Genomic DNA, 19467 nt, shown 5'->3' with positions numbered 1-19467 from the left:
AAAATTTAGGGGCAATAGACATATTACTTATTTTCGAGTACAGTTCACATTACTAACTTCGCAGTAACTGACAGAATTTAAAAAGAGAGAATGAACTGTAGCAAAATCAGAAGTATGGCCAACTTGCCATGTCTTACACACACCATATCTAATCATGTTTAACAGCAAGCACTAGCTACAACTGAGGCCAGTGAAGGCTCAGCAAAAATGAATTATTAAATTGGTCTGCTTATATCCCGTTACAGACTTCTTATGAATACTTGATTTTATTTTGTATAACTGACAAGAGCTGACAGGAAAGGACAGGTTTAATGACAATCAAATGAAGATCAACTAGACTAGGTGTCCCACAGGAGAGCTGCCTCAAGTGGTGATAAAGTAACTGATGGGACACGACGAGACTGAGCACCGTAGTCTGTCATATACGGTGGTAAGTTATCCTGTAATATTAGTAGATTGTCTGCAACAGCTCATGAATCCAGTAGCTCTCAAAGAGATGGGTACAGTATATGCCCAACAAAAGAAAAATAGACATTGACTTCGCATATTTAATACCAGATCGTTTGCCATTAAACTTAATTTCTAAATCATTTATATGACTCAATGACGGCATGAAATTTTTAAGCTGGTGGGAAGATGAATAGCACCAGAGAGAGAATGTGGATGAGTACAGTGTCATTTACCTACCCCTGCCCCACTAACAGGTGAGGCCGAGCTATTGTAGTAGGTCCCAAACACTTAAACTATAAGGTCATCACTGAGGAGACAAGTGAAAAAGATACTGGCATTTATAAGAGATTGGTGAAAATTAGTGCTAAAGCATTAATTTCTCTTAATAGACTAAAAGAACTGTGTGCATTCAGGAGATATTTGATCTGAATTAAGAAACTGATGAAGCAACTGATTAATTGGAATTTAAGCCATCAGTCCCCAGATCCATCAACAGCTTCATCTGCATTCTAAACAATTAGATGCCGGCCCCACAGAAAGCCCTGTGTTAATACACAGTCAATAGGACACCACAAAGAGACTCCCTGAGCTGCAACTGTCCAAGCTCCGACACACCACACAGATTTAAGACTTTTCTACTGGCTAGGGTTTGAAGATTTTTATTTTAGTAGACAATGCACTATCAGATTCTTCTGAACTGAAACTGAAAAGTAATAATATCAAGAGTATTGATACACAAAAAATTCTGAGTATGTGTACTTTTGAAAATGAGACAATTAAAAAACGTAATCACTTAAAGTCACAGAAACAGAATTTCCAAAGCTAAGAATTACTGACTTAAAGCAGTATCATGACACACATTTTATCCAGCTGTGAAGCTATTTGGTCCATTTCAGAAGAAAAACAGCATGAAATAGCAATCTCACATTTTAATACCTGTATATCTACAATCAGTGAATTTTAACCATTTAAATTTAATAGAAAAAAATAAAGAAACCGAGAACTGTAAGCTTAGGGGGTGCCTGGGTGGCTCAGTCAGTTAAGCGTCTGCCTTCGGCTCAGGTCATGATCCCACCATCCTGGGATCGAGTCCTGAGTCAGGCTCCCTGCTCGGCGGGGAAGCCTGCTTCTCCCTCTCCCTAAGATGCTCCCAACTGCTTGTGCTCTGTCAAGTAAATAAAAATCTTTCAAAAAAATTTAAAAAAAAAGATTCTCAAAGAGATCCAGGACCTACAAAATATTAAGTATCATTATACTACAACATGTCCCTATAACACGAAACCCAAGGGAAAACTAGAGGGAAAGAAAATGTTTTTAAAATGTCATCAGTTTAGGGCACCTGGGTGGCTCAGTTAGTTAAGCGTCTGCGTTCAGCTCAGGTCGTGATCCCGGGGTCCCGGGATGGAGCTCCACATCAGGCTCCCCCTGCACGGTGGGGAGCCTGCTTCTCCATCCCCCTCTGCCCGCCACTCCCCCTGCTTATGCTTGCTCTCTCTCTCTCTCTCCATCAAATAAATAAATAAAATCTCTTAAAAAAAAAAGCCATCAGTTTAGATATGTTATTTATCCAAAGCTAACATAATATAGAGTATCTCATTTGCCTAATGGTCTAATATTCTATCTATGTTTTACTGGCTATAAGTCATTCAGAGGCTGAAGAACTAAAACTGCTGTTAGTCACACGATCTTCAACAAGGCATTCATATTGTTCAGCCCTCAGACTCCTCCTCTAGAAAATGGACAGTTCTCATCATCTTCCAGTTTTAAAGTGCTGGATTTCCTTCATCTTTTATCCCCTAATGAAACCTGTATTTCCTTTAATTTTAATTATCTAAAAAACATTTCCATATTTAGGATAATGTTCTTAATCTCATATATATTTCTACCACAATCATTAGAAGGGCCATTAATATGAAAGAATTTCTCAAATGCAAAGGTTTTTCTATTCCTGATATTGAATACATTTAGAAACAAAGACAAACATCATTAACAATAGGTGATGTAAACAGGGATGGCAATGTGAAAATCTCTGAAAATCCATTTCTCCAGAACTATAATGAAAACAACAGTAAAAATCATCCAAAGCAACTTTTTCAAACTCTGCAGAATAATCCAAGCCTTGCAACAACCCCAGGTGCATTGACTCGAGACACATGGCTACATGGAGCTACAGAAGAGGTGAAGACCAGGCCTGGAAGCGGCCAGCTAGCCTCCTTTGGCCAGCCCTCAGAGCAAAGCCCCATCTCACTGGACAGGAAAGGGAGTCCAGCTGTATTTCTGAGAAGAAAGGGAATGGACTGGAAGAGAGGAGCTCTCTAGTCTGCTCCACAGGAAGAACAAAACCTCCCGTTGAGTAACACACAATAAAGTAAATGTATCAAGTGTACCTGATTAGTAGGTGTAGCTGAACTCTTCTGTTAATGGCAGCCTTGTCTTACAATGCAAATAACCATAACTACAGTTGAAAAAACATTTCCCCCCCCTCAGAATACCCCTTTAAAAGAATGCTGTTTACATATGGAGAAAAAACTAAATTAACAACTCTAGCGCCTGGCTGACTCAGCTGGAAGACCATGCAACTCTTGATTTCAGGGTCATGAGTTTGAGCCCCATATTGGGTGTAGAGAATATTTAAAAATTTTTTTAAAAAAATTAATTAATTAACAACTCTACAATTTAACTTTGTCCTTTCTAGAGTTTTCACCACACTACCAATAATACATATGCTGAGCTTCCAAAAAAATAAATAAATAATATGCTGAGCTTCCTATAAAAATACTGTCCATTCGGCAGGGATGTCCACTATCACCACTGCTATTCAACACAGTATTAGAAGTCCTAGCCACAGCAATCAGACAACAAAAAGAAATCAAAGGCATCCAAACTGGCAAAGAAGAAGTCAAACTCTCACTGTTTGCAGACGATAAGATATTTTATGTAGAAAACCCAAAAGACTCCACCCCAAAACTGCTAGAACTCATACAGGAATTCAGTAAAGTGGCAGGATATAAAATCAATGCACACAGATCAGTGGCATTCCTATACACCAACAACAAGACAGAAGAGAGAGAAATTAAGGAGTCGATCCCATTTACATTGCCCCCAAAACCATAAGATGCCTAGGAATAAATCTAACCAAAGAGGCAAAGGATCTGTATTCAGAAAACTATAAAATACTCATGAAAGAAATTGAGGAAGACACAAAGAAATGGAAAAATGTTCCATGCTCATGGATTGGAAAAACAAATATTGTGAAGATGTCAATGCTACCTAGAGCAATCTACACATGCAATGCAATCCCCATCAAAATACCATCCACTTTTTTCAAAGAAATGGAACAAATAATCCTAAAATTTGTATGGAACCAGAAGAGACCCCGAATAGCCAGAGGAATGCTGAAAAAGAAAAGCAAAGCTGGCAGCATCACAATTCCGGACTTCCAGCTCTATTACAAAGCTGTCATCATCAAGACAATACGGTACTGGCACAACAACAGACACATAGATCAATGGAACAGAATCGAGAGTCCAGAAATGGACCCTCTACTCTATGGTCAGCTAATCTTTGACAAAGCAGGAAAGAATGTCCAATGGAAAAAAGACAGTCTCTTCAACAAATGGTGTTGGGAAAATTGGACAGCCCCATGCAGAAGAATGAAACTGGACCATTTCCTTACACCACACACAAAAACAGACTCCAAATGGCTGAAAGACCTAAATGGGAGACAGGAGTCTATCAAAATCCTAAAGGAGAACACAGGCAGCAACCTCTTCAACCTCAGCCGCAGCAACTTCTTCCTAGAAACATCGCCAAAGGCAAGGGAAGCAAGGGCAAAAATGAACTATTGGGATTTCATCAAGATAAAAAGCTTTCGCACAGCAAAAGAAACAGTCCATAAAACCAAAAGACAACCGACAGAATGGGAGAAGATATTTGCAAATGACATATCAGATAAAGGGCTAGTATCCAAAATCTATAAAGAACAGATCAAACTCAATACCCAAAGAACAAATAATCCAATCAAGAAATGAGCAGAAGACATGAACAGACATTTTTCCAAAGAAGACATCCAAATGGCCAACAGACACATGAAAAAGTGCTCAACATCGCTTGGCATCAGGGAAATCCAAATCAAAACCTCAATGAGATACCACCTCACACCAGTCAGAATAGCTAAAATTAACAAGTCAGGAAATGACAGATGTTGGCGGGGATGCGGAGAAAGGGGAACCCTCCTACACCGTTGGTGGGAATGTAAGCTGGTGCAACCCCTCTGGAAAACAGTGTGGAGGTTCCTCAAACAGTTGAAAATAGAGCTACCATACGATCCAGCAATTGCACTACTGGGTATTTATCACAAAGATACAAATGTAGGTATCCAAAGGGGTATGTGCACCCCAACGTTTATAGCAGCAATGTCCACAATAGCCAAACTGTGGAAAGAGCCAAGATGTCCATCGACAGATGAATGGATAAAGAAGATGTGGTTCATATATACAATGGAATATTATGCAGCCATCAAAAGGAATGAGATCTTGCCATCTGCAGTGACGTGGATGGAACTGGAGGGTGTTATGCTGAGCGAAATAAGTCAATCAGAGAAAGACAGGTATCATATGACCTCACTGATACGAGGAATTCTTTATCTCAGGAAACAAACTGAGGGTTGCTGGAGGGGGGTTGGGGTGGGAGGGATGGGGTGGCTGGGTGATAATTGGGGAGGGTATGTGCTATGGTGAGCGCTGTGAATTGTGCAAGACTGTTGAATCACAGACCTGTACTTCTGAAACAAATAATGCAATATATGTTAAGAAAAAAAAAAAAGAAGGAGATAGCAGGAGGGAAAGAATGAAGGGGGCGAACTGGAGGGGGAGACGAACCATGAGAGACGATGGACTCTGAAAAACAAACTGAGGGTTCTAGAGGGGAGGGCGGTGGGGGGATGGGTCAGCCTGGTGATGGGTATTAAAGAGGGCACATTCTGCGTGGAGCACTGGGTGTTATGCACAAACACTACATCAAAAACTAATGATGTAATGTATGGTGATTAACAGAACAATAAAAATATTTAAAGAGAAAAAAATACTATTTATTTAACAGTCAGAAATGCAAGGCAGAAGGAACTTGGGTATTACCTGATAAACCTCTCATCATTTTAGACATTAAGAAAATGGGTGACCATGTGTCTAGGTCATATAATTAAAAATTGGCCAAAGCAGACTAGATTTTGGGTTTCCTGACTTCCAACACACAGGTCTTCTCCTTGACCACATGAGGCTTCCATCTCATTTCCCCTTTTCCACCTTCCCCTCACTGGTGAGAACTCAGGTCATATAAATATCATGTATCCTGCGAAGCCCACTTCAACTCACCTACACAAACTGTCTGCTTCCTCTTCTGTTCCCCCACCCATCTTATCCCCCTTTGTATCCCAAGAGACAAGTAGTGCCTGGCACATAGTAGGTGGTAAATAAACGTTTGCTGAATTAATAAAACTGCAAATACAGAATAGCAATCAAATTTCAAGCAACATCATTTAATTACTTCGCTATCAATATAGCTTTGAACAAAAGCACTCATTTGATATAAAGGTTGTGATAGGATTATTGATAGGATTATATTTTTTAAAACAAACATATAAAGATTTTCATTTTAAATATCAACAGTTAAATCTGATTTAGAATTAATGAATTCAATGTATTATCATTCGAAGAAAACTTTTTATAAGAATAAATTTAACTTTTACCTTTCAAAATGAAAATTAAACTGCTAAAATACTAAATGATCAGCCATTTAAATACAAATATAAATACCTGCTTTTTCTGAAGTCCTAAGAAATACCATGTCCGATGGAGTTCTTTGATTCTGCAGAGAGTAATATAAAACACTAATTATCTATATGCAAGTTTATAAAGTAATACCATTCTATTACAAAGTAGAAATAGTTAGTAAAAACAACTAAAAAAAGTTATAATTAAAATTTATACTGAAGCAATTAACATTAATAATTTGTTTTAACAATTTGTATAATTTATATTTAAATTCATCTTGTAGTTGGACATTTTAACGATTCTTTCCCGTTAACAAACCATGAAAACAGCATTTATGATGACTTGAAAACGTCTCCATTTCTGAAAAATGCTAAATATTGCCTTTTCTGTGGCCTCTTTGTTAACTGAACTCATACATACAATATAGCAGTTTTTGCCCTATAATAAATTATGTCCTCCCTAGTAGACTAACCCTCGAGAGTGAGAATAGGATTCTTCCAAAGCCTAACACAAAACAAACCACATCATAAATAAAACACTTACTGAATGTTGAATAAATGAATAAATGTACAACTGAGCAGACAAAAAAGTCAACCCTATAAATTTGAGAGATATTCTTTTATAAAGCAGAAAAGGACAAAAACTCAAAGGGACTTACAGCATATAAACTTAGACAAGTATTTGCTATTCGTGCATTTATTTAATCATTACTAATAATTTTGTCAATTGGAAAAGCTGTATCAAACTAAAGGAAAAATATATAATAAGAACACAATTTCATGAAGTACTTATATTTTTTGAGACCTAGGTAAAGATTTACCCACACATGAAAAAGAAATGGATTACCTGTCAGTAAGCAAGCAATAAAAACAAATATAAGTCGTTAAAGGTGAAAACGATATGTTGTGGGATAAAGCTACCTTTTTCTAACATGAATAAAGAAAGGTCAATTATTAAGATCTAAAGAACTCTTAGGTCAAAAAAGAAATCACAACGGAAATTAGAAAATATTTTTAACTGAACCATTCTGCCAGAGCCAAAAGAAAATGTTAAGAGGAAAATATTCACAATTCAATGCATACAATATATAAAGGAAGCTAAAAATACAAGCTAAATATCCACTTGAAAGCAGGGGCAGGGGGAGCCAATGAACCCCAAAGAAAGTACAAGGATGTAAGCAAATATAAACACAGAAATTAATGACCTAGAAAACAAGTATATAAATAGAAGTAATGACAAGCAAGAAAGTATTTTTTAAATACGCCCATTTCAGCAATAAGAAAAACTAAGGTGAGACTATAACTAACAAAAGGCAAGTTCTCTAAACGAAAACTATCAAACATTATTGAAAGAAGTTAAATAAAACCTAAACACACAGAATACATCATTCTCCAAAATCAGAATCTAAAGAGGTCATGTGCCCATCAACTGGTAATATGTATTTAACACAAACCCAATCAAAATCGTAACATGTTTTTTGAGAGGAATTGACAAGGTATTCCTAATATGTAGAGGGAAATGCCAAGGCCAAGAATGAACAAGACAAATGTGAGAAACGTGGAAGGTGGATTCCACAATATAACAAAAGTAAAATATTAAAGTAGAGCAATGAAGACAAGATGGTATTCCTCTAAGATAGATAATTCTACCAATGGGAACATGGTGACTCCAGAAGGGAGGCCCACATAAGAATGGACACTAGATTAATGAGAAAGGCGCTCCTGCAGACCAACGAGGACACTGTGGTCTTCTCAATAAACAGTCCTGAGAAACTAATTTATTAGGTATCTATAGGAGATGACAGGAGCTAATAAATACTAAAGCTCTGTATCAATCAAAACATAAGAATATATTCCAAATGATTTCTGCTTCTAAATGTCAAAGTCAAAACGATAAAGCCCTAAAAGATATTACAGATATTTTCACAACTTTTTGGCAGAGAGTAATTTCTTCCCCACCAACCCTAACAAGATTCCTCCTTCTCCACAAACAAACATTTAAAAAACAAAACAAAAATTCCCAACTAACCCCAAATGAAAAGATTAATAAAGTGGACTTAATCAAAATTAGGAACATCTCTTCAACAAAGCACACCAGGGACGAAAAAATAATTGCAACATATAACTAATAAGAAACTCCCAGCCAGAATACACAATGGCCCATAAACAGTTAAGAAAAGAAGGGATAACTTAGAAGAAAAATGGCAAGGGATTTTAACAGGCTCTTCCCAAATAAGAAAGATTCCCCAAATCCTATGAAAAGGTGTCCAACTTATTTTTCAAGAAAATACATGTTAAAACCACAACTACTACATAAATATTGGAAATGCTAAGTTAAAAAGGCTGACAATGCCAAGTGTCAGCAAACATGTGAAGCAACAGGAACTCTTACACACGCGCATTACAGTATAATTGGATACATTACCTTGCAAAATCATTTGCAGTATCTACTGAAGTGGAACATCGCACAATCCAAAACCCAACAATTCCACTCTTTAGGTATATAAACACTAGCAATGTGTGCCAACTGAGTCAAGTATGACATGGAATTATCATTTCTAATAGGCAAGACTAATAAGCTACCCAAATATCCAGCAACAGTAGAATGGATAAAAGACATACTACGTAACAACAAAATGAATGAATTACGGCTACCCACAACAAAATGGGAGAATCTCACCAACAGTACCTGGTCCAAAAAAAAAAAAAAGAGCACTCACCTAAATATACCCCTCTACCCCATGGAGTTTTCTAGGCACCCATGTTGAAAAGCAATTAACCACAAATTTAAGGCTTTGTTTCTGAACTTTCAATTCTGAATTTTTGCGAGTTCTATGCTGTCTAGATTATTCTAACATTGAATAAAGTTTTGAAATGGAAAAGTGTGAATACTAAAATTTTATTCATCTTTTTCAAAACTGTTTTTCACTATTCTGGGTCCCTTGTGTTTCCATATAATTTTAAAATCAGCTTGTCAATTTCTGCAAAAAAGTCAGCTGGGATGTTGAGAGGGATAGCCCAGAATATGTAGATCAATTTGGGGAGTACTGCCATTTTAACAATATTAATACTTCTAATCCATGATATCTAGGATGTCTTTCCATTTACTTAGGTCTCCTTTAGTATATTTTGACACTGCTTTGTAGTTTTCAAAGTACGAGTGTTGCACTTTTGTTGCTTATTCTTAACAATTATTTTATTTATAAGTATTTTATTCTTTCTAATGTTATCATAATGGAATTTTTTTTTTTAAAAAATCACTTGAGCCTTTGGGTGTGTCTATTTCTGGGTTCTCCACACCATTCCACTGATCTTTATTTCTTCTTACACACTGTGTTGGTAAATAAAGCTAGGTAGTATGCCTTAACATCAGGAAGTGACCCTTCTCACTCTATTCTCCTTATGAAGGCCGTTTTTGCCATTTTAGCCTTGACAAATTAGTTTTAGAATAAGCTTATTGTGTCTAAAAAAGTAAAAACAAAAAACAAAACTTTGGGGCACCTGGGTGGCTCAGTTGTTAAGCATCTGCCTTCGGCTCAGGTCATGCTCTCAGGGTCCTGGGATCGAGCCCCGCGTCAGGCTCCCTGCTCCATGGGGAGCCTGCTTCTCCCTCTCCCACTCCCCCTGCTTGTGTTCCCCCTCTCGCTGTCTCTCTCTGTCAAATAAATAAATAAAATCTCTTAAAAAAAAAAAAAAACCTCGCTGGGAGATTTTAATGGGAACTGTATTAAACCTATATTCAGTTTTAGGAAAACTGGAATTTTATAGTGTCTTTGATTACTTTCATGAACACAGTTATTTTCAGCATACCTAAGATTTTGTTTTCATTAGTACTGCCTATAAGAGTAGTACTCTTATACTGGAAATGGGATTGGTATTTGAGTGGTGATCTTATAATTGGCCACTTCGCTGAACCTATTCATTATCATTAGTTCCAGGTTTTTCATCAGTTCCTTGGGATTGTCTATATACACAATCGTGTCGTCTGCAAATGGGGACATTTTTAGTTCTTCCTTTCCAATCTGAATTCCTTTAATTTCCTTTACTTGCCTTATTCTATGTAGCTAGAAATGTCAGTTAAATAACAGTGGTTAAGAACAAACATCCTTGACTTACTCCCAGTCTGAAAGGAGAGGCATTCAGAATTTCACTGTGAAGTATGATGTTGGCTCTATGTTTTTACAGATGCCCTTTAAATATAATTAGGTAATTATATTTATATTTATATTTATAAAAATATAATTAAGGTAATTACCATCTAATCCAAACTGTGGATAGTTTTTATCATGAATGGGTGTTGGATGTAGTCACATGTTGATATGATCCTATAATTTTCTTTTAACCTGTTCATAGAGTGGATTACACTGGGTGATTTTAGAATGTCGGAATGGGCCTTAAGTACCTGGAATAACCTCCACATCATCATGATGTCGAATTTTCTATATATATTGCGGATATCAACAGGCAATTATTTTCTTAAAGAATTTTTTTTGTGTCTCTATTCACAAGGGATATTTGTTTTCTCTTGTTGTGCTGTCTTTCTCTTGTGCTGACAGGAGGATAGTAACTGGACTCCTAACACGAGCCTGGGCAGTGTTCCATCCTCAACTATATTCTGGAAACTACTGTGTAAAAATGACACTAGTCTTCTTTAAAAGTCTCAAGGAATTCTTCATTGAAAACATCTGGACCTAGATATTTCCTTCCTGGAGATTTTAAATTGCTAACTCCATTTCCTTACTGTTTGTAGAACCATTCATACGATCTGTTTAATTCTGACCGAGTTTGGATAGTCTGTGGTTTGGGAAGAATCGGTCCATCTCATCTAAGCTGGGGTACAGCTGTCGGTGGCGTATTCCGCAATGACCCTTTCAATGGCTCGGGACCAGCAGTAATGTCCCCTCTGTCATCCCTGAGATTGGTGAATGCTTTTGCTTTCACTGATTTACTATCTTGTCTTCCTATTCTCTGTTTCACTGATCTGCTCTGATATTTATTTCCTTTCTTCTGCATGCATTGGTTTAATTCTGCTCTTCTTCTTCTAGTTTCCTGAGCGAGGAACTTGGATTATTAATTTGAGATCTTGAGTCGGCACTGACTGCTATGAAATTCCCTCTCAGCACTGCTTCTCCCTCTCCCTCTGCCCCTCCCCACCTCAGGCTCACTCTTTCGCTCTCAAATAAATGGATAAAATCTTTAAAAAAAAAAAGAAAGATGCAACCACTGGGGGGAACTGGGTGAAGGATAAGCAGGACCCCTCTATACTAAGTTTGCAATTTCCTGTAAAGCTATAATTATTTCAAAAGAAAAGGTTTTTTTTTTTTAAGATTTTATTTACTGAGAGAGAGGGGGGAGTGAGAGAGCAGGAGCAGGGGAGAGGGGCACGGGTAGAGGGAGAAGCAGGCTCCTGATGTGGGACTGGATCCCAGAACCCTGGGATCATGACATGAGCTGAAAGCAGATGCTTAACCAACCAAGCCACACAGGTGCCCCCAGAAGAGTTTTTTTTTTAAATAAAACAAAGTAAAAGGATGAAAATCATATACCATGCAAATACTCATCAAAGAAAGCTGGGAGAGAGAGAGAGAGCAAAAGAGAGAGACAAACCAAGAAACAAGTGTTAATAACAGAGGACAGACTGACGCTCACCAGAGGGAGGTGGGTGGGGGAGGGACACAGGTGAAGGGGATGAAGGAGGGCACTTGTGTTAAGCACAGGGTGACGTATGGAAACCTGAAGCTGATATACCGCCGCATGTCAACTAACTGGAATTAAAATAAAGAAATAAAAATAAAGAAAGCTGGTATCATTTTATTGAAGATAGACATTATGAGCCCACAGAGAAGAAATATTATCAGATAAAGATCAATCCAACAGTAAGTTAGTAACCCTACACTCGCATCATCTAATAACATACTCTAAAATATATAAAGCAAAACTGACATAATTTAAAGCAGTAGACACATCCTCAAAGATGTTGAGACTCACACAAGTTTCTCAGTAACTGATAAGTAAACTTCGAATATGAATACAGAAGATTCAAACAAGACTATTAACAAATTAATCAAATGAATGGATTTGAATTTAATTAAAAGAGAACATTCATGATTTCAGAATAAAGCTTATCCCTGCTAATTTTGAAAATTAATCTGATTTATTCCCACTTGGATTTCTAATGCTTCTGAAACAAATCTTTCAGAAAATGAATAGTGTATGGTTCCTTTTCAGTGACCTAACTACAGGAAATGATTGAGTGGCTTTCACAAATAATTCTTCATTTAATGCTACATGTTTATTTGCATGCTTTTTCTTATAAATATTATTCAACTAACAGGTTAAATCCCACTCCCAGGAGTAGGCCAGGAGCTAAGCAAGACAGACATCACTGTAAGAAGAACTGAGTGTGCAGCCTGAGAGGAACTGAGCCTCCTCACTTGTATTGATAAAGGCTGCTGACTCGGGAGCTTGGGCATTAGAACTGGTTATGAAGATAAATTGTAGCATCCCAGTTCCCTGGGATCTTCAAAACACACACGCGCGCGCACACACACACACACACACACATCCAGAGGCAGCAGGCTGGGTAAGTTTTGAGATCCCAGACTTTAACTTTTTTTTTTTCAATGTGATCAGTATAACTTTTCTTTCTTTCTTTCTTTTTTTTAATTAACATATAATGTATTATTTGTTTCAGAGGTATAGGTCTGTGATTCAACAGTCTTGCACAATTCACAGCGCTCACCATAGCACATACCTCCCTCCCCAATGTCCATCACCCAGCCACCCCATCCCTCCCACCCCCCACCACTCCAGCAACGCTCCGTTTGTTTCCTGAGGTTAAGAGTCTCTTACGGTTTGTCTCCCTCTCTGGTTTCGTCTTGTTTCATTTTTCCCTCCCTTCCCCTATGATCCTCTGCCAGACTTTAACTTTTAAAACAACCAAATGAACAAATCAATCCTCATATTCTTTGTAAGATTGATTTATTTATTTGAGAGAGCGAGTAGGGGGAGGGGCAGAGGGAGAGAGAGAGAGGGAGAACCTCAAGCAGACTCCCCACTGAGCATGGAGCCCGACATGGGGCTCCATCCCACCACCCTGAGATCATGACCTGAGCCAAAATCAGGAGGAGTCAGACGCTTAACCGACTGAGCCACCCAGGTGCCCCATCAAACCCCATATTGTAACGATACAGTGACAGGACAGAAAGTGAAGAGAGTACCAACTGCCCTGTGAATGTAGACAGTGTGGACGGTATGTATCATTTAGCCCAAACACTTACTCTGTCCTCAGTCCACACGAAATTGTTATTTTTTGCATTGCAACCGTGCCTCTGTGGTCTCTGGATGATGTAAGACAATATACCATGGGCAGCGTAATGCAACACAACACTGCACAGCACATGAAGGAACATGAAGTCACACGACACTAAACAGGACAGTGTCTCCAGCCAGACCTCTGCTTCTGTGCTCCCCAAGCTCCCCCCGGACAGACAGCCCAGGCGCGGGTACAGCCGGACATTGCACATCGAGGCTTCCACCGATGCTGCTTTATGTTGGAAAAATCACAATAACGAAACAACCTTAGGCTGCATAATAGAGATGTACAATTTTGATAATGTGAGTAATAAACATTAGAGGCAGGCAAACAAATGAGTACAAAAATGTTTTTCCAGATCAGCAGTTTTCAGTGCCCACAATAAACATTTATCAAGACAGTCAATGAAAATGAAAACACCTACATCTCCTTAGAATACCAAAGCATATTCCGGGAGCATCTGAATTCATAAATTGTGGGATGAATGTTTTCAACAGGCTGGCCTAATATAATTCACAGAGATATTATTTCTTGCCCTAAGAGCACTCTCTCGCACTGTGCATTATAGGAATGTCAGGTTGGATTTATATGAAGGAGGATTTCTCTTGGAGGCATTATTGATGGCAAATGGAAGATTCACCAGACATTGGAAATCGGAAGTATTTCTGAAAAACCCCTTTTTCACTTGAAAGGGCTATAAATCTAAAAATAATTTTGAATTCACAAGCAATCCTTTTATGCAATAAGTTGATAGCAAATATATTACTGAAGAGACACATAATTACCTTAAAATCTACCATGGTTAGAAATGTATTGAAGCTCTTAAATTATAATTTAATTTTATAATAGTAAAACATAAAACAAATATTTTTACTGTTTTTTTTGAGTTTCCCTTCTATCCTTGCATATATAAAGACAAAGTAGAATTATTTATAAACTACTCTCCCACGCTGTCCCAGGAAGCTCCAAAATTTTCCAACTATATAGAATGTTGATTTTGATGAACAAGAGAGAGGGAAATTTTATCATGCCTTTGAGTCTATGGAACCAGCGTCCTGCACTCCCTGGCATGGCGTCCCTTCAGCAAGGAGTTCTGTGGACTGAAGGAAGCCAGGAGCTACAGTCTCTAGACCCAGGCTTTCTAGTTGCATCTCAGAATTTTAATTTGGGGGGCACCTGGGTGGCTCAGTCAGTTAAGCGTCTGCTTTTGGCTCAGGTCATGATCCCAGGGTCCTGGGACCGAGTCCTGCATCGGGCTCCCTGCTCAGCGGGGAGCTTGCTTCTCCCTCTCCCTCTGCCTCTCCCCCTGCTTGTGCTCTCTCTCTCTAGCTTTCTCTGTCAAATAAATAAAATTTAAAAAAAAAAAGAATTTTAATTTGGCCAGCTCCAAGGAGCACTTTGTATCTGTCTCTATCTTTGTCAATGTCTATCTATGACCATATATTTACCTCTGCATCCATAACCATCGGATCGACAGTCACAGTGTATCAATGACGGTAACTATGTTTATGGTCTCTAGATCCATAGCTACATCTGTCTCTGCTGCAGCCGCTTCTATATCCACAGGTCTATGCTCCCCTGTCCCATCCCCCGTTCACTCCCTTTCTCCTGGACTGGCCGAGGGGCACTTCACAGAGGGCTCTGGGCTTGGGACAGAGGTCAGGAATTCAGAGCTGCCTCTGCTGCTCATTCTCTGTGCCAGCCTGGGTGCGCTAATCACCATATATTTCAGACTCCTCATCTGTTGAAAAGGGGTGATAACCTAGTTTATCTTGGCGGGTTACTGTGAATTTAAATAATGAGTAAAGTACCACATACCAGCAGAATGTTCTTAGTGATGGGCTGTTCAGGCCCCGCTGGGGAGGCCATCCCACTTCAAGGCCTATTCCCCAGGGAAGCCTGCAGTTGGTTCAGCTGGGCTCCCAGGGGGAGAGCCTGCGGGCAGCAAGGAGGACGGAGGAGCGGGCCGCCCGGCCTGTGCTGGGACAAGACCACGCAGAGGACCATATGCTGAGCACGGACCCCTCCCAGCCTCAGCTTCCTTCTGTGTAACATCGTCTCTCGGTTCCGTTATAAGACGTCGCCCTAAGATCTGGGCTAAGTCCACGAGGAAGGAAAAATGAAGTGTAAAGATAAGCAGGATAAATAGTGTCATCTTTGGTCCAAAAGATGTCAGTACTCTGACTTGTGATGGGCTCCTGAGCTCAAAGCCTGGGAGCCCTGGGGACAGGGGACCGAGAGCCGGCTCTGGAGGCCACAAGTCCCCAGCCGCCTGAGCGGCTCACGTAGCACGACTGCCCCCTAGCTCCGCCAGGGCTCCCAGGGACGCCGATGGCCTCCTCCAGGGCCCCTCTGCCAAGAGGACGGGGTGCAGGCTGGTGGGACCCGGCTGGTGGAGCCAGGGGGAGGTGGGGGAGCCGAGGCTGCAGCCCAGGTACCAGCCTTTGTCGGGGATGGATCCCAACCTCCCGTTAATGTTTCCAACACCGCAAGCCCAGGCGTGCAGCACCCCCATCACACAAACGGCAAGCTATGCCTCTCTACCGGCAGCATCTTCCGAACCAGGGCTTGTGTGTGTGTGGTTCTTGTGTTGAATTTCTAAGTGTCCAGCTCGGAGGGCATTTTGCCTCAGTTGAAGATTTCTTGATGAGGTGAGCAAGCAAGGCATTTCGAGGCGTCTGTGATGGTCTGTGACCTCCGAGTCGTTGTCTACGGCAAGCCTTTCCTGCGCAGCCCAGGGAGAACCGAAGCAACACCGGGACACCGGGAGAGAAATTACAGGGGCCGCGCCCTGCCCTTAGAGGGCTGATACTAACGGAGACAAGACGCGCACGCAGATACATAAACAACGACAGGAGCACTTCGGCTGTGCCATACATCACATTAGAACAGAGCCGCGCAGGGTCTCGGGCTAATGTTTTGTTTGTGTGCTCGTCTTGATGTTTTATGGTCAAAGAAACCTTCCCAGAAGGCAAACGCACGAATGAGCAGGACCTGCGCCGATGGCGTAATGCTTCTGTGTCCTCTCAGATCGCAGTTTCTCACGAAACCTAACGTGTCCCCAGCGACAGCCGAGCGGTTCCTCTGTTCCGTTCCCCGGTGTGGATCCTCATGTCCCGCTGAGCTGCCGGTAACTTCCTGAAGGAGCACATTGTGAGAGCACATCAGGGTGTCCCAACAGCATTCTGTATCTTGCTGTCCAAGTTTATGTCGTGGAGATTACGGCGCTGACTTCCTGGATAGAGTGATTTTTATGACACTCACTTGAAAATTGGGTTAGAAAGACGATAAAAGAGGAACATAAGCAGTAGGATGTTTAGGCATGCCACAGCTCAGGAGTGCAAAAGGTAACCAAGATATTTTTGTCAGTGTTACAAGCTATATGTTATAAGCCTTTCTAGTTCCTTAAGTAACACTGGGCGAGATGCCTGCCTCATGCCCTTGAGGTTACAGCCGACAGCTGGAGGCTGGTGCTTGTTCAGTGACTGCTCGTTATGACAGTGAAGCTGGACTGTGCCCCTCCCGCCACCACCCCTCCTGCCGCCATCCCTCCCTCCCGGGCCCAGTTCTCAAGCATGGAGCCTGGGCGCTCAGGGGCTAAATTAGTGTTTTCTTTTCTTTTCTTTTCTTTTTTTTTTTTAAGATTCTGTTTATTTATTTGACAGAGAGAGACACAGCGAGAGAGGGAACACAAGCAGGGGGAGTGGGAGAGGGAGAAGCAGGCTTCCCGCTGAGCAGGGAGCCTTATACTAGGCTCAATCCCCGAACCCTGGGATCATAACCTGAGCCGAAGGCAGATGCTTAATGACTGAGCCACCCAGGCGCCCCGAAATTAGTGTTTTCTAAAGCCGCTGGAATAGGCAAGAGAGAGTCCCGGCTGACCCCTCCCTTCTGGCATTGCTGACTTCATTTACCCACAGTGGGCCTGTCCCGGGGGCGGCAGCTCTGAGGGAGGCCGGGGTGATGTCTGCGTGAATTCCCCAAGGTCTCTGAGGGTAGTCTCCCTCCCCAGGCCCAGTGGCCAGGGAAGACTTCAAATGTGACCCAGTCCCTTCCCAGCCAGCTTTGGCTCGGTTCCCCCAGGCGCCCCGGGAGCCCTCTGCCGTGATGGACCTGGGCCCCGTGCAGCCTTTGCCAAAAGCGCCTGGGCTGCCTTGGCTTCATCTGGAGCAAACCGGAGGAGATTCTCTCCAGTGGCCCACTCGCCCCCAAGACTCCTACAGGCGTGCAAAAATATATGTACAAAGGATATACAGTATAGCACTGTTCTGATAAGACTAGAAAATAAAAAACCGCACAATCTAAATATCTATCCACATAAGACTAGATCAATAAATGTAAAAAGTCCTAGTCAATGGAGTACTGATGAAGCGGTGGGAAGCATGAAACAGAGTTGTACATAGTGATGTGGTACCGTAGCCGAGATACGTTGTCAAATAAAAGTATCAAGTGGCAAAATAGCTCTGGCCTGGGTGACAAATACTTCTTTGTGTGTGGGAATGGGCAGAGGCCCTCACCCCTGGCTTTTCCAGAGAGCAGGTCTGAGGGAGAGGGGAGAAGGGCTCACTTCTTCAATATATGTTCCTCAGCATTTCTTTCATTTTCCTTAGACAGAAGAGTTAACAAGCTATCATAAAAAGGGGAAGGAAGGTCAGCCTCCTTTGCCTGAGCACTTAACTCCTTCTAGAGCCGTCTCCGAGCTGGCTCTGCCAGCCAAGGATGTTTTCTCAGAGAGTTTCTGTACCTTGGCTTCAGGCCCCAGCAGGCTTTGCTGAGCCGCAGGGAGATATTCAGGCCGGCACGTCGTCATGACAAAACCATGGCTGTGGTGAGTCCAAGAACACGCCTTGTTCTCCTGATTCATCCCCGACCAGCCTCGGCGTGTCCCGTCTCCTCCTGGTCCTCCTGCTTTGTTGGCCCAGGCCGCCATCCCTACTGCTGTTCTGCTCCCTGCCACCGGACGTACACCTTGGTGAGAAAGTGCGCCTCCTCTAGTTGTTTCTGAGTCAGAGATCAGGCCATTTTGTGTGGATACTGCAAGGGGAAAACCTTTAAAGATGTCTACAGGTGTCTTCTCTTGGAATTTAGCGGGTCCCCCTTTCTTGTGGCATCTGATACATTATTGTGGAAAGGGTGATGCGCGCCACAGTGAGGTGATGGCACACTAGGTGAATAAGACCAAATTCTCCCCACACGTGAATTCCTCACGTCCCTCTCCTTTCCTCTGCAAGCGACCTTGATCATCTCTTTATTCCTGCTTCAGTGACAGTTAGCAGGGCAGGTGAAAACCACGTGACTCACCTAAGACAGAATCTTGTCCAAATCAGAAGCTGACACCAGAGTTGAAGGGCAAGTCGAGGAGGGGATGCCCTTTCTATCTGTGGACTTATATTTCCCATGATTCCCTGTAATCACACCCACCCCTGCCAACGCCAGGTCCACATCCCTTCATTTCCTTTGGTTGGTCCTTCTAAGTCCCAACTCTTGGATACCCACAGCCACGCAGTATCTTGGCAAATTGAAGCTCCGCTCTTCCACTGTAAGCATTGTCTTTCATCCCCTGTGTAGGAGTTACAAGTTTGCCATGAATTTCCTTGAAATTTGTGACTATTTCGTGGGTACATAACCCAATAGGTAAATGTCAGCGCAGTCCATGCTGAGGTCCTGGTTTTTCAGACGACGATGGTGATGACAGCTAAATTTCGGGTGCCTTTGCACTTCGTGGATATGGCATTTCACCACAATGACCAACGCCAGTGAAGCCTCTTCATTATTTCCAGTTGATTTACAGATGAGAAAACAGGGGCACAAAGCAGATCAGTGACTTGCCCCAAACCATCCAACCAAGAAGTGGTAAAGCTGGTATTCCAATCCAGTACTCGGATGTCTGACACTGTTCATAAACACCATCCCCTCTAGGTTTCAAAGTCGC

This window comes from Eumetopias jubatus, unplaced genomic scaffold, assembly GCF_037043125.1.
Source record: "Eumetopias jubatus isolate StellerSeaLion01/CBP00866 unplaced genomic scaffold, mEumJub1_p1.0 scaffold_20, whole genome shotgun sequence".
NCBI lineage: Eukaryota > Metazoa > Chordata > Mammalia > Carnivora > Otariidae > Eumetopias > Eumetopias jubatus.
Note: the sequence above shows the minus strand (reverse complement) of the source record.